Here is a 12,728-nt window from a genome sequence, read left to right on the forward strand (position 1 = left end):
ATCTTCCTCTTCCTCCGGTTGCCGAGACGCAGGCTCGCTTTCAGCGAATCATGGTGTGCGCATCCCTACTCGCTAGCGGCGTCAGTGGCATGAGTCATTCGCTGCTATTTGTTGTCAACGTGCTTATGGACCCACGCGCTGTTTTCCGCATTTCTCCGACCACAAAGCTTCTTTCATGAGAGCCAAAAACTGTTAAGTGTTTCTTGAAGGAATACGCGTTAAAACTAAAAACGTCTGTAATTGTACATATGTGTCTTGCTCGAAATCCTTGCTTCAATCTATTGAAAAGATGAAACAGCTGATGGGCTGCGCTCAAATTTCGCATTAGGAAGTAACGTAACCGTGCCCAGCGACTCTAAGAACGCTTTGCGCAACTTTGCCAAGAGGCGAGTGTGCGCGCAGGCGGCCGCCATCATCAGTAAGCTTCAAGACCGCGGCAACACTATCCGCATCAAGTGGTTCCCGGCGCACACGGGAGATTGTGCATCCTCACCGAATTACAACGAGACGGCCCATTCGACGGCGCGAGCGCTTACCTTCCGCGCCCCCGAGAGGGACCGTTCCGAATGGTGGTTCGAAACAAAAGACCGAATGACCAGTTACGAGGAAGTGACTAAATTTTGTCGCCTAGCTCGACGGATAATGCCGCCGCCTCACCCGGCAATTAGTCGGGAGGAGGCGGTCACCCTAAGGCAAATGCAAACCGCGTCACTCCTAGCCCCGGTAGTGCTACACGTCCTCCACCCGGACATCTACACGAGTGATATGTGCAGTATATGTCAAGTGGGTCCGGCGGACCAATGGCACATCATGTGGGACTGTGCCAGGTTCCCGACCGAAGCTGCATCCAGGACATACCCGCCGCAACTTCAAAGTGCTGTGCAGAATACAGACAAGGACAATCAACTATGGGCCATCCAGCAGGCCCGGGGGTGCGCTCGAAAGGCACAAGCCTCACAACCCACCACAAGCGGGCCAAATGAGGTAGCGCAGAGTAGGGATTAACCTCGGGTAGACGCCTGGCCAGCGTCACGACGCTTTAACCCGTCGTTTGCCGGCTCCCTAATAAAGTTATACATACATAATCGGGTAATTTCTTTGTGGTTGTCGAACAAGAAATTCTCTTTGCACTCGTCAGCCCCAGTAGGTCCGATGTAGGCAAGTGGGGCTGGGACAACCACCATGAAACCTGCATCGGTCCCCGATGGGGCAACTGTGGGCAAGCCCCATTTGGGCTTGCCCCTGTTTCTCCTGCATGGGTACCATAGCGGCGTTGCTCGGGCTAATGCACAGCACATTCCTGCATCCAGACCACAAGGGTCCTCTGTCGGATATTTAAGGGCAAACCAACCTAAATGTGGGCTCTTTATGGGAACGCCCTCATAGATCCAAAATGAGGCTACCCCCATAAAATGTTTGTGGGACTTAATCGGCCGTAGTGGGGCAAAACAAATGGACATGCCCATATGCTGCCCCAATCGGCCCCTTGTAGGTTACTTGATGGCAGGTGAAATATGAATAAGAGCTCAATTTGGGCAAGCCCTCGTGAAGCCTAAATGAGGCAGCCTTAGCTAAACCGCTTTAGGACTCACATAGGTTGTAATGGGGCAGGAAGGCGGGCGTGCCCGCATGGTACCAAAATTGGTTCTTTGTGGGAAATTTGAAGGCACGTGACCCGCAGGTGGGCTCTAGGTTGGAAAACAACACCCAGCCCAATTGGAGCTGCCCGCACAAAACTGATTTATATCCCACATGGGCAGTAAGGGGGCTGGAAGGCGGGCAGGCCTGCATGATACCAAAATCGGTCCCTTGTGGAGAATTGGAAGGCACATGCAACAGCAAGTGGGCTTTAGGTTCAAAAACAACACCCAGCCTTACCGGGGCTGCCCACACAAAACCGATGTAGGTCCCACATCGGCCGCAATGGGGCTAGAAGGCATGCGTGCAATTGTGTAATGATTCCAACCTTTATTTGTATTAGATGCTGTCCTATATTACTATTATAGATGATTTGTATAGCAGTTGTTTCTGTGTTTAGTCGGGTCCAGTGTTTAGAACGGGTCCAGACGGGTCTTTAAGGCTTTCCAGCCAGCACAAGGAATGATGGTCACTGACAATACGGAAGGGTCGTCCATACAAATATGGTCGAAACTTGCTGATGGCCCAGATTACCGCAAGGCACTCCTTCTTCGTTGTCGAATAGTTCGCCTCCTATCGTGAGAGAGCTCGGCTCGCTTAGGCGATAACCCGTTCTACTCCGCCTTGCCACTGAATGAGTACAGCGCCGAGGCCAACGTTGCTGGCATCAGTATGTACGTCGGTTGCGGCGTCTTCATCGAAATGTTCGAGTATTGGGAGTCTGTGTAGGCGGCTTCTAAGCTCCTGAAAGGCTTGTTCTTGATCGTCTCCCCACAGCAAGGGTATGTCTTCTCTAGTTAGTGCTGTCAGTGGCTCAGCTATCTTAGAAAAACCTTGGACGAAGCGCCGGTAGTATGAACAAAGACCTAGAAATCGTCGAAGTGCCTTTTTATCGGTGGGCCGTGGAAACTTTGACACTGCGGTAGTCTTCTCGGGATCAGGGAGAACGCCCTGTGCACTGACAGCATGGCCGAGAAAGCATAGTTCCTTGAAATCAAAGTGGCATTTCTCAGGCTTGATCGTTAGTTGCGCGCATTTGAGTGCTTGAAGCACGACGCGCAACCGGTCCAAGTGTTGCTCCAAAGTAGGCGATAAAATAACATCATGATGTACACCAAGCACAACTGCCACTTCAGACCTGATAAAACCGTATCCATCATACGTTGGCACGTGGCCGGTGCAGAGCAAAGACCAAACGGAAGCACCTTAAACTCGTATAGGCCGTCAGGCGTCACAAATGCAGTCTTTTCTCGGTCTCTCTGATCCACCTCGATTTGCCAGTATCCGCTTTTGAGGTCTAATGAGGAGAAGTACCTGGCGTCGTGTGGTCGGTCGAGGGCATCATTAATCCTGGGCAGCGGATAGACGTCCTTTTTAGTCACATTATTTACATTCGGTAATCGACACAGTATCTCAAGGTGCCATCTTTCTTTTTGACAAGGATCACTGGCGACGACCATGGGCTCGTCGAAGGCTGGATCACGTCATCCGCAAGCATTTCATTCACTTGCGTTTTAATGGCGTCACGTTCCTTAGGAGAAACCCGGTACGGGCGCTGGCATACCGGTAACGTGGTCTCATCGGTGATGATGCGGTGCTTGGCGACAGGAGTACGACCGACCTTAGAGCCTGTGGCGAAGCAGTCTGCGAAATCGCTCAGAAGAGCCGAGAGAACATTTCTCTGATCGGGCCTCAAGTCGGGGTTAATTTTAACGGTTTGCAGAGCATGACAAGGAGCGGCCTCTTCTTTAGGATTCGCTCCGGCGGTGCATAAATGAGGCAAGGCAATAAATAACATCGTGAAGGACGGCAACAGCCGTGTCCTTGGCGAGATGCCGCATCTCCTTAGCAAAATTTGTCAGGAGGACGGTAGCACAACTGTTCTGGAGTTGTACGAGTGCTCGAGCAACGGCTAATTCCTTCTCGAGTAGTAGCGGAAGGTGCCCATCCGCGATGCCCTCGTAATTGTGGAATAAGTCATGCTTTACAAGAACCAATGTGCCGTGGAACGTCGAACGTGCCGGTACTCTCACGTCATCGTCGACTATACGCAAAACGTTCAGACACGGATCTTCGTTTTCAATGCGCGCCACGGCTCGTTTCTCGTCGAAAAGGAAACGCGTGTTTCTTGCAGGTCAATGACAGCGGCCCATGCGGGACTTATTCGGCTTTTTAGTGGGCAGCCCCAATTAGATTAGCCCAGGCTTTTCCTACACAGAGCACAACTGTTATTTGCATCGGCCCTAAAAGCGGGACCCTTAAGGGCCAGATGTGGGAATATGTAATCAGTTAGCCCTTTCCGCGCCTATATGATGCCCAGATGGAAAAGGCACCGCTTGATACCTAAAGGGGGCCCTCATTGGTGTTATTGTGGTTACCCAAGCCCAACTTGCCCATACGGGCCCCAGGTGGGCCACGTAATGTGTGCTACTTGGGATGTTTAGTGGGTTACAAATTTACATGGCTTTAGTGCTCACGCTCATGCAAATTGCGCTAAAAATACTTAAACAAACTGATTGTTAACTGTTGCACCTTTTGTGGTTGCTGTGGACAGCCTGCAACTCTCGGCACAATATTAATGTTCTGATCACACATCTCCGTAGCCTGAATAAGATGTACATTAAGTCATTTAGGCTAGATGAATGTTATGAACTATTGTAAAATTTATTATTGTGGCTGTTTAGAAAGTGCAGATATTTATAAAATAATTACCTAATTATGTGCACAAAAATTGATTGGCAAATATTGGGCTAGGGCTTTCCATCAATTTCCTGCGTCGGACCCCTATGAGAATAATGTGGGCAAGCCCAAGTGCGGCTTGCGCTATAGAACCCGCACCGGTCCTATGTCATTATCTGAGTGGCTAACCGAAATAAAAAAAAATGTTCATCCAGAGCGGCTGCCCAAATCTGTCCAAAGTAAGACCATCGGGGGGAGTTGGTCGGATGTGCCCTTTTGTCAATGCCGGAAAAATGTGGGCAGCCCCGCAAGGGTTGCCTCATCGGTTACTAGTGGGGCCCATCGGGGCTTTGTCGACAGCCCCCTTCAGGCCTACGTCGGCCCCTCTTGCAGCACCCACATTGAGCCCACCGGGGCTGTCCTGCATTGCCTACATTGGACCCACCGGGGCCCACCCTTCATAGCCCACTTTGTGCTACCTGTTAAGGCATCCGGAGCGCTTGCAGTTCCTCCCGCACGACAGAACGGATGAGATATCGTAGTGCGTCCATGTCGCTGCCGACATTCACAGGGGGTGCGTCGGACCCAATGATGTTCACGTCACGGTTGTACTGACGGGCTCGGTGTTGCAGCGTTGTCTCCATGGTTGCGGCCTCGCTGAGAAACTCCGCCACAGTGCGCGGTGGACTACACACCAGTCCCGCGGAACGTTCTTGTTTAACGCCCCGCATCAGGTGACGTAGCTTCTTGTGGCATTTGTGGATCTGCAGGCTTGAAAAGGCGTGTCATGTCCTCAAAGAACATACGCACGCTCTCGTTCTGGCGCTGACTGCGCGAGTGTAGCGCAGCTTCTGCTCGCTCCCGGCGGTCGGCGCTAGGAAAAGTGGCTTTCAAATCGTGACAGAAGGCTGCCCAGGATGGAAAGGCAGCCTGTGATTTTCAAACCATGTCCGTGCAGACTCTTCAAGAGCGAAGTACACGTTGTGGAGCTTACCCTCATCAGTCCACCAGTTTTAACGAGCGACTCGCTCGTAGTTCTCAAGCCAGTCCTCGGCGTCCTCGAACACGTCTACATGAAAAAAGGGGGTTGTTCGCGGCTGATGACACAGGATGTGGGTGGGAAGCCTGCTCTCAGACGTCAATGCAGCAGGTTCTACGGCCGTCTGAGGGTGCGTCGTCCTGGTAGCGGCCGGAAGCGGTCCGAAATCAGGGGGCTCTCCACCTAGGCGGTGGCCGAGGCGTTGATGCACGGGGGTAAGCTCCGTAGTGACAGGTTCATTATGCAGGACTGGATCGATACCCGAGAATTCCTCCACCAGATTTGTAACGTAACGTTACATAGAAGGCGCTCTGGCACTCTGGCACCGGACAACACCAACAGCCAGTCAGGGCAGCACGAAAACGGAGCACCGTTTCGCTTTGTCTTCTTCTCCGAATCACCCGTTCAAATCTTCGTCGTCTATGAATGGCATGTGTCAATATTACGTGGCTTTAGTTCTCGCGCTCATGCAAATTGCGCTAAAAATACTAAAACATACTGATTGCTAACTGTTGCTCCTAATGTGGTTGCTGTGGATATCCTGAAGCACTCAGCACAAAATTACTGCTCAGAACACACATCTCCATAGCCTGAATAAGATGTACACGAAGTCATTTAGGGTAGAATAAGGTTAAAAATTATTGTAATATTTATTATTGTGGCTGTCTAGAAAGGGCAGAGATGCATAAAATAATTACTTAATTGTGTGCACAAATAATGGTTTGGAAAACTTGGACAAGGGCTTCCTATCAATTTCCTACCCCTATGAGAATAATGTGGGCAAGCCCAAGTGCGGCTTGCGTAATAGAGCCCGCATCGGTCCATTATCTGAGGGGCTAACCTAAATAAAAAAAAATAATGTTCATCCAGTTGCCCGAATCTGTCCAAAGTAGGACCATCGTGGGAAGTTGGGGGAATGTGCCCTTTTGGCAATGCGGAAAAAATGTGAGCAGCCCCGCAAGGGCTGCATGCATCGGTCCCTAGTGGGGCCTATCGGGGCTTTGTCGACAGCCCCCTCCAGGCCTACGTTGGATATTCTTGCAGCACCCACATTGAGCCCACCGGGGCTGTCCTGCATTGTCTACATCGGACCCACCAGGGGCCCCCCTTCATAGCCCACTTTGTGCTACCTGGGGCGTTCAATGTATGCCTACGAAAAACCGCCTTGACAAAGCCACAAACGGTGAATAGAGCAACCTGGAATCATTCGAGGTCCATCTCGGTGCATATTTCTGGAGAGCGAAAATGATAAAGCCGCGTCTCGGCTACATTGATCATAAACACGTAACGCGCACGCCATCTTTTTGTTCGGTACGACAAAGTGATATGGGTGGCAGGCCAAATGCTGCCAGTAACAACAAATGAAGTTTACACACAGGTGGTGAAGGGTGGCTGTTCCTGGTTTTACGGGGCTGAGACTGGTAGGTCAACGCAACGCCGCTTGCGGTGAGGGCTAGCCTGCTACCAAATTTTTATCTTTTGTAGGCCGTTATTTCACCGGCCACCACTTAGGTGGTGGACGACAGCTGTGGCGGCGGGCGTCTATATCCTCCTCCGTTTTTTTCTTTCTTCTCTACTTGACGTTAAACCCCACAAACCAAACTTTCTCTCTTCTGTTATCACGAGGAAGGGGAAGTGGCTCAGCTACAGAGCCAGTACCAGGCCCGTGCATTTTCGTTTTCTTCTTCCTACTTCGACATCAACAACACCACATGTTTATGGCTATATTACTCATTTCATGCCCTTATTAACGGATGCACGCGATACACGTGGTGTGTTGCTGGACCCCAGCATTGCCATAGTCGCGTTTAGCATCGAAGTTCGTGTAGTTATAGGGAGCCCACACTTCTTAAAGGTCACCAAGGTCCTCACATCAGATCTGTAGGACTTGCGCAGTAAATTTGATCTTTCAACGTTCACATTAAACTCACTGGCACGGATGGAAACAAAAAATAGAGAGAGTGTAACCCCGGCAACACCTAAGTAACCAAAGCAAAAGCAGCAATTTGAGCTCCACCCGCCTCTCTTCATCTCTTTGCGGCAGCCTCTCTGCTAGCTGTGTGAACCGGTTGATCAGATTCGGCTTCGTGTATTTTTCACTGCTGAAAAAAAGACAGTTCACGACGAAGTTGGTTCACGAGGCGTCGTGCTTAGATTATCCATCCGTGAGGACAGCTCAAAGTCCATCGTTTTTTCTCAATACCAAACGGCTGCGGAAACTTATTGTCAGCGGCACCAATCGATTAAAGCGACTTTTTGACAATGAAATGTGAAAATCGCCAATGAGTGAAAAACAAAAAATAAATTATTCACTTTCTTATGTCCCGGAGATCCAGGTTTCTTATTTCGTAACTATAGAACGTCCTACACATATTATGCCGTTAATCATAGTACATCTTATATTAAGCAATCTCTTTTGCTCTTCTAAACACGGTGAAACCATCCTTAACTTGGGCAATAGACCTGCTTGCAAAAAGATGGCGATGCCAATTAGGGTCAATACAATACGTCGTTTTACTACGAACAAAACTCATGCAGAAAGCTACGGCATTTTCCCGGTATTAACTCGATGATGAATATGATGGGCGAAGCAAAGGGCTTCTGCAAACCGAACGCCAAATACTGAAGCACTAAAATTAAGATTCCGTAAAGAAAGACCGCAAATATATATTTGTGCACATGAAGGCATAAATGAATAAATACATTGGTTTGCAGGAAAGAAAAGGAAAGGAAAGGCGCAGTGTCTGCCGCATACCTCCCGTAGACAACTGAACCGTGCAGTGAAACAAGGGAGGAAGGTGCGCGTGAAGGCAGAAAGTGTGAAAGAGGTGCAGTATTGGATGGATATGGAGTAATTTAGACCACCCAGAGCCACCTAGACGGTTCTGGACAGATCGGGATCACGGACCCCTCTTCGTTTTAGTTTAAGGTTTTGAAGCGAAAAGCTTCACTACGAGGGTCGGAGCCGATCTTCGCGTTTTCCGTACGCCCTATGCCGCAACCGAGTGACGTCACAGCCAAGGCCAGCTGCGCAGCCCCCCCGCCAAGCTCTGCCGGCATTGCAGATGCCCATAGGAATCTATCATTTAGAGGTCATCGTAACTATCACTAACCATCACGTACTAGTTAAGGGGTGTTTAACGAACACTAATCAGACATTAGAGAGTTTTAGCTGAGCATTTTTACGGCCAGCGGGGCGGAGCCGGCGAGCGGATACAAGAGCGGAGAGGCGCGTGAGAAAAGTTTTAGCCGGGTGGATCGCCCATATTCTCGAGCGGAGTAGAGTCGCTTGCTCTGCTGCTCCACCTCTCGGTAACATTTCGAGTTAGAATGAAAATACCAATTAGGCCTGCTAATAATGCGCTGAAACTGTTTAGTAAAGGTAGATTCTGTGTTTTTAGTTAATTATTTGGTATATTTTGTGTTTTAGATGCACGAAAGAGCAGTCTGTTAAACAGAATATGTTCGCTGGTGCTACCGAAACAAAAATCAGCTGTTTTCTCGCGCATTCGCGAATTGGTGGCTGCTACTTCTGTTTGAATCATGCCGAAGAGCATACTACAGGACCCGCTGCCGCTGTCGCAACTGACTTGGACTGAAATTGGAGATGTGCAGTGCCTGGAAGTATTTGGCGGACGCGACGTGAGCCACTTTCAGTGCTCGGACGTTTGAACGATACGATAGACGATGGTGTCTTTAGGACGTATTTTCGTTTCGAGAAGGAGCATATACGCAGACTTCAGCGGGTCATGTGCATGCCCGATAAGGTCGTAACTGCGCAAAGGGTGGCGGTTCCCGGAGATGAAGTCCTCTGCATTACCCTTCGACGGCTGGCATATCCGAACCGGCTGTGTGGTCTTGAATATCTTTTCGGGCGGCACAGTTCAATAATATAACCACTGACGAACGAAGTTCTGCGCCACATCGACCAGCGGTTTTTCACTTGCTCGACGATGTAAATAACCATTCTTTGCTCAGTCTCGACACGTGGAGAAATTCTCGCAGGTATGTTGCAATTACAGCAAAATCAATGTCAAGGTTGCAAAAAAAAAATTCCCAACCTAAAATTTTACTTACATTTTGAGGCTGTTCAGCCAAAGGTGCCCCACTGACAAACTACTGGGGTTTCATCGACGTTACAGCAAGGGTAATATGCCGACCATCAAGGAATCAGAAACTTTAGTTTAGTGGCCACAAGCGGTTTTATGCCTTGAAGTTGTAACGACAGAGCGTGCCGCGTATCTATAAAGCAAGTGCGCTTTTGGAGAACTGTCATAGTTGTTTGTATGATGCCCAGGTATCGCATTACTTCGGTCTTGATCCATGAGATCTTGAAACCTACCTTACTCCACGGTAGTTTTACCACTCACAAATCTTTCTGAAATGTGTTTTATTTAAGCACAAGAAGTACAAAATTTTTCCAGGACAGTTTTCCGGGTATTCATGTCATGCGCGGTTTGCGCTGAAGAAATAAAAAAATGCTCGAGTCTGTTCTTTAAACATCCTCTGCACGTTCTCTAGCAGCTTCTCATGGTTCTCTGTTATAACGTCTCACTTCAAACGCATGCTTTCTCTCCTCCAACTCCAACCTGCTCTCCTCTAGAGCGAGACGCCGCGCTTCATTTTCAACTTTTTATTTTTCAATTTCTCGCGCTTTTCTGCGTAGCTTATAGTCGTTTTTTTCTCGCATGGTGATCAGCTGAATCCCGATTCTCTGTAACCCCCGGGTGCCTGCAAAAAAAGGCAAACAGCTTTATATCAACCTTAAATTCAGTTGAGCTTCTCCACTGGAGCAAAATTGTCACAAATACATGTTTCTACCAGACGCAGTCAGTTGACATGTGACATTCTCCGGTAATCGGAACTTTGTATACAGAACGAGTACCACAATATGTACACGTTGAACAAAAATAAAATGGACTGTTATGAAGACAGTAAACAGCTTATGACCCTTGTGTTTTTGCTTGTGTGCCATTTTTGTTATGTCTAACAGACTTCCTCTTGATATGTAGCCTGTGTACTAATTGGCAGAATATCAATGAAGACATTCCTTTCGGTGGGTTTTAGGGTCCTATACACGCCAGATTGCAAAGTACAGGCGGAATGAGAAGTTTCTTGGCCGTGTGCGAGACAATAATGATTTTTTTTTCCACCAAGCATGTCAAGACCACAATGAGGCAGGAAAACGTCAATCGCGCGTTTTGTGATCGGTGTTATGTTAGAGTAATGTGACAGATAAACTAGAATCGGTAATATTTCCGTGAAGCCAGTGGAATAGCTTTTTTTAATGAACACGTTTAACTTATCGAGTGTGCAGCTGAACGCAGCGCCTTTCAGTAGAGACTAAAAGAAAAGAAACATCGACCTCGGCTGCATCAACAAGACGACTTCAAACATATGTGGGTATAGGCTCCCAAAGCATCGCTGGGCGGCGCTGCGGCTCCTTATGAGCAGCGCCATCTGTGTCAAAAACACACTGGGACGCCGCTGGCTCGGCTCGCTGCCTTCGCGACGTGCGCCGCGCGCTTTCTCTCGAGTAAGCACGCGCCCTGACGCGCCCCCGCAGGAGCATCGCGACATGCCGCCTGCATTCCGTCTTGATGATTGGACAACTTGCCGCGTATTTCCATATAGGAAACGTAATTATAGGCGAGAAACGTTTTATTCACGTCTGCACTATACAGCAGACGACAGACGGCGATGAGTAAATATTAATTGTGAATGCGTTTCCCACGTTAGTGAAAACGTAGGAAGTTTATCTCGAGGTAAGTCTGATATGTAACTATATTGTCGCATATTGTCACGTAGCCGTTTAGGCCCGTAACCAGAAGGTTGGTTTTTAATAGGGGGTTGATCTAGCAGGCACAGGAGAGCAGGTCCAGAGCACCGAGTGACAGCAGCCGACTCCAGCTTCTCATCGAACGCCACGGGGCCACTTCTTCGAATCCGCGCACGAGACTCTCGATGAGCAGCCGCCTAGCGGCTGCTGTTGCACACGCTACATTATAATATGTTTAAAAACTGCGGAAGTATTATCAGTACTCTGAAATAAAGCTGCTCGCTTGTTGATCATCGTTTTGGCCTGTAGGATGAGATCTATATACGGTTTTGTTTTTATTATTACGACGTTACTAAAGCAAATCTTGCAGTAGAAGAATATCCAAAAGAGATGTTTCTTCAATGGCACGAACGCTAGCAGTCTCAAAAGCACATGCGTGTCCGCGCGCTGCACGTGACATAACCGGCTCGCTGGCTCGGAAGGAAGGTGAAATCCAAGCTTGTACTAGAATCGTGCTTTATTTCGGTTCTTACTAAATGGTTGTGGTTCATTTATATTTGGTTTGCATTTACGAAACCTGTGACGCGAATATGGTGCTCCATGCGAGCAGTGTCAATTGAGTCATAACTACAGTTATGACTGGATTTATTTCTGCAATACAAACGCGATCCTATAGGATCGCTTTTGTATTGCACTTCCAACATATTTTGTTACGAATAATAATAATTTTGGTTCATTTATTGGCCAATTTGCCGAAATCTGTAAAAGCGGCTCAGCCAAGCATGTTTTCCACCCCCCCCCCCACACACACACACACAAAAGGCCTCGTTCATAGATATTGTGAGCATTCCGTGGATGTTCTTTAATTTGTTCATACCATGATCTTCCTCTTTCATTTGTACATACTATCATCATCGTCCCGTGGCGCCGGCTCCGGCACGCGCCTGGGTTTTGTCATGGGATTAAAACGTTAGACAAGGCATCGCTGGCCTTGCCGTCACGACCTTGCCGTCTCAACCTAGCCTTCTTTCACAAGTGGTGGAGGTCAAATTCGATCCCCTTGCTGCCTTGGGCCCTGCGCCTCGCTGGAGCTACGTTCCGGTCGCCGTTTGGCAACTCCACCATAATCATGTCCACCGAGAGCAATCCCGACCCAGCTGGACCCTCTACCTCGGCTGCACCGACACCTCCGACTCTGTCCCCACGTCAACGTGACCCGCCGCTGTTCGCTGGTCGTCGCGACGAAGACGTCGATGACTGGCTCGACACATGAACGCTGCAGTGCCTATAACCGCTGGGACGACGCTTTAAAAATCCTCAACGTTTCGTTCTATCTCATTGAGGTCGCCAGAAACTGGTTCATTAATCGCGAACCCCACACTACTAACTGGACCACTTTCAAACAGCAGTTCCGACAATACTTCGCCGACCCGGCAGTTCGGACTGAGATCGCGAGAAAAAAACTTGCTTCCCGCCTTCAAGGTCCAAATGAATCATATGCGTCTTACATAGAGACTGTTCTTGCACTTTGTCTGCGCATTAGTCCCACCATGATAGAACCTGAACGTGTGCACCACGTCTTAAAAGGAATCA

General features: G+C 48.9%; 1 pseudogene; it reads left to right on the plus strand.

Moving 5' to 3' along the window:
* Positions 1-8,899: 8,899 nt before the first annotated feature.
* Positions 8,900-9,578, plus strand: LOC146200641 (uncharacterized; annotated as a pseudogene).
* The last annotated feature ends 3,150 nt before the right edge of the window (positions 9,579-12,728 follow it).

Source organism: Amblyomma maculatum, chromosome 2 (genome assembly GCF_055883805.1).
Source record: "Amblyomma maculatum isolate TAMU_Amacu chromosome 2, ASM5588380v1, whole genome shotgun sequence".
In the NCBI taxonomy this organism is placed as follows: Eukaryota; Metazoa; Arthropoda; class Arachnida; order Ixodida; family Ixodidae; genus Amblyomma; species Amblyomma maculatum.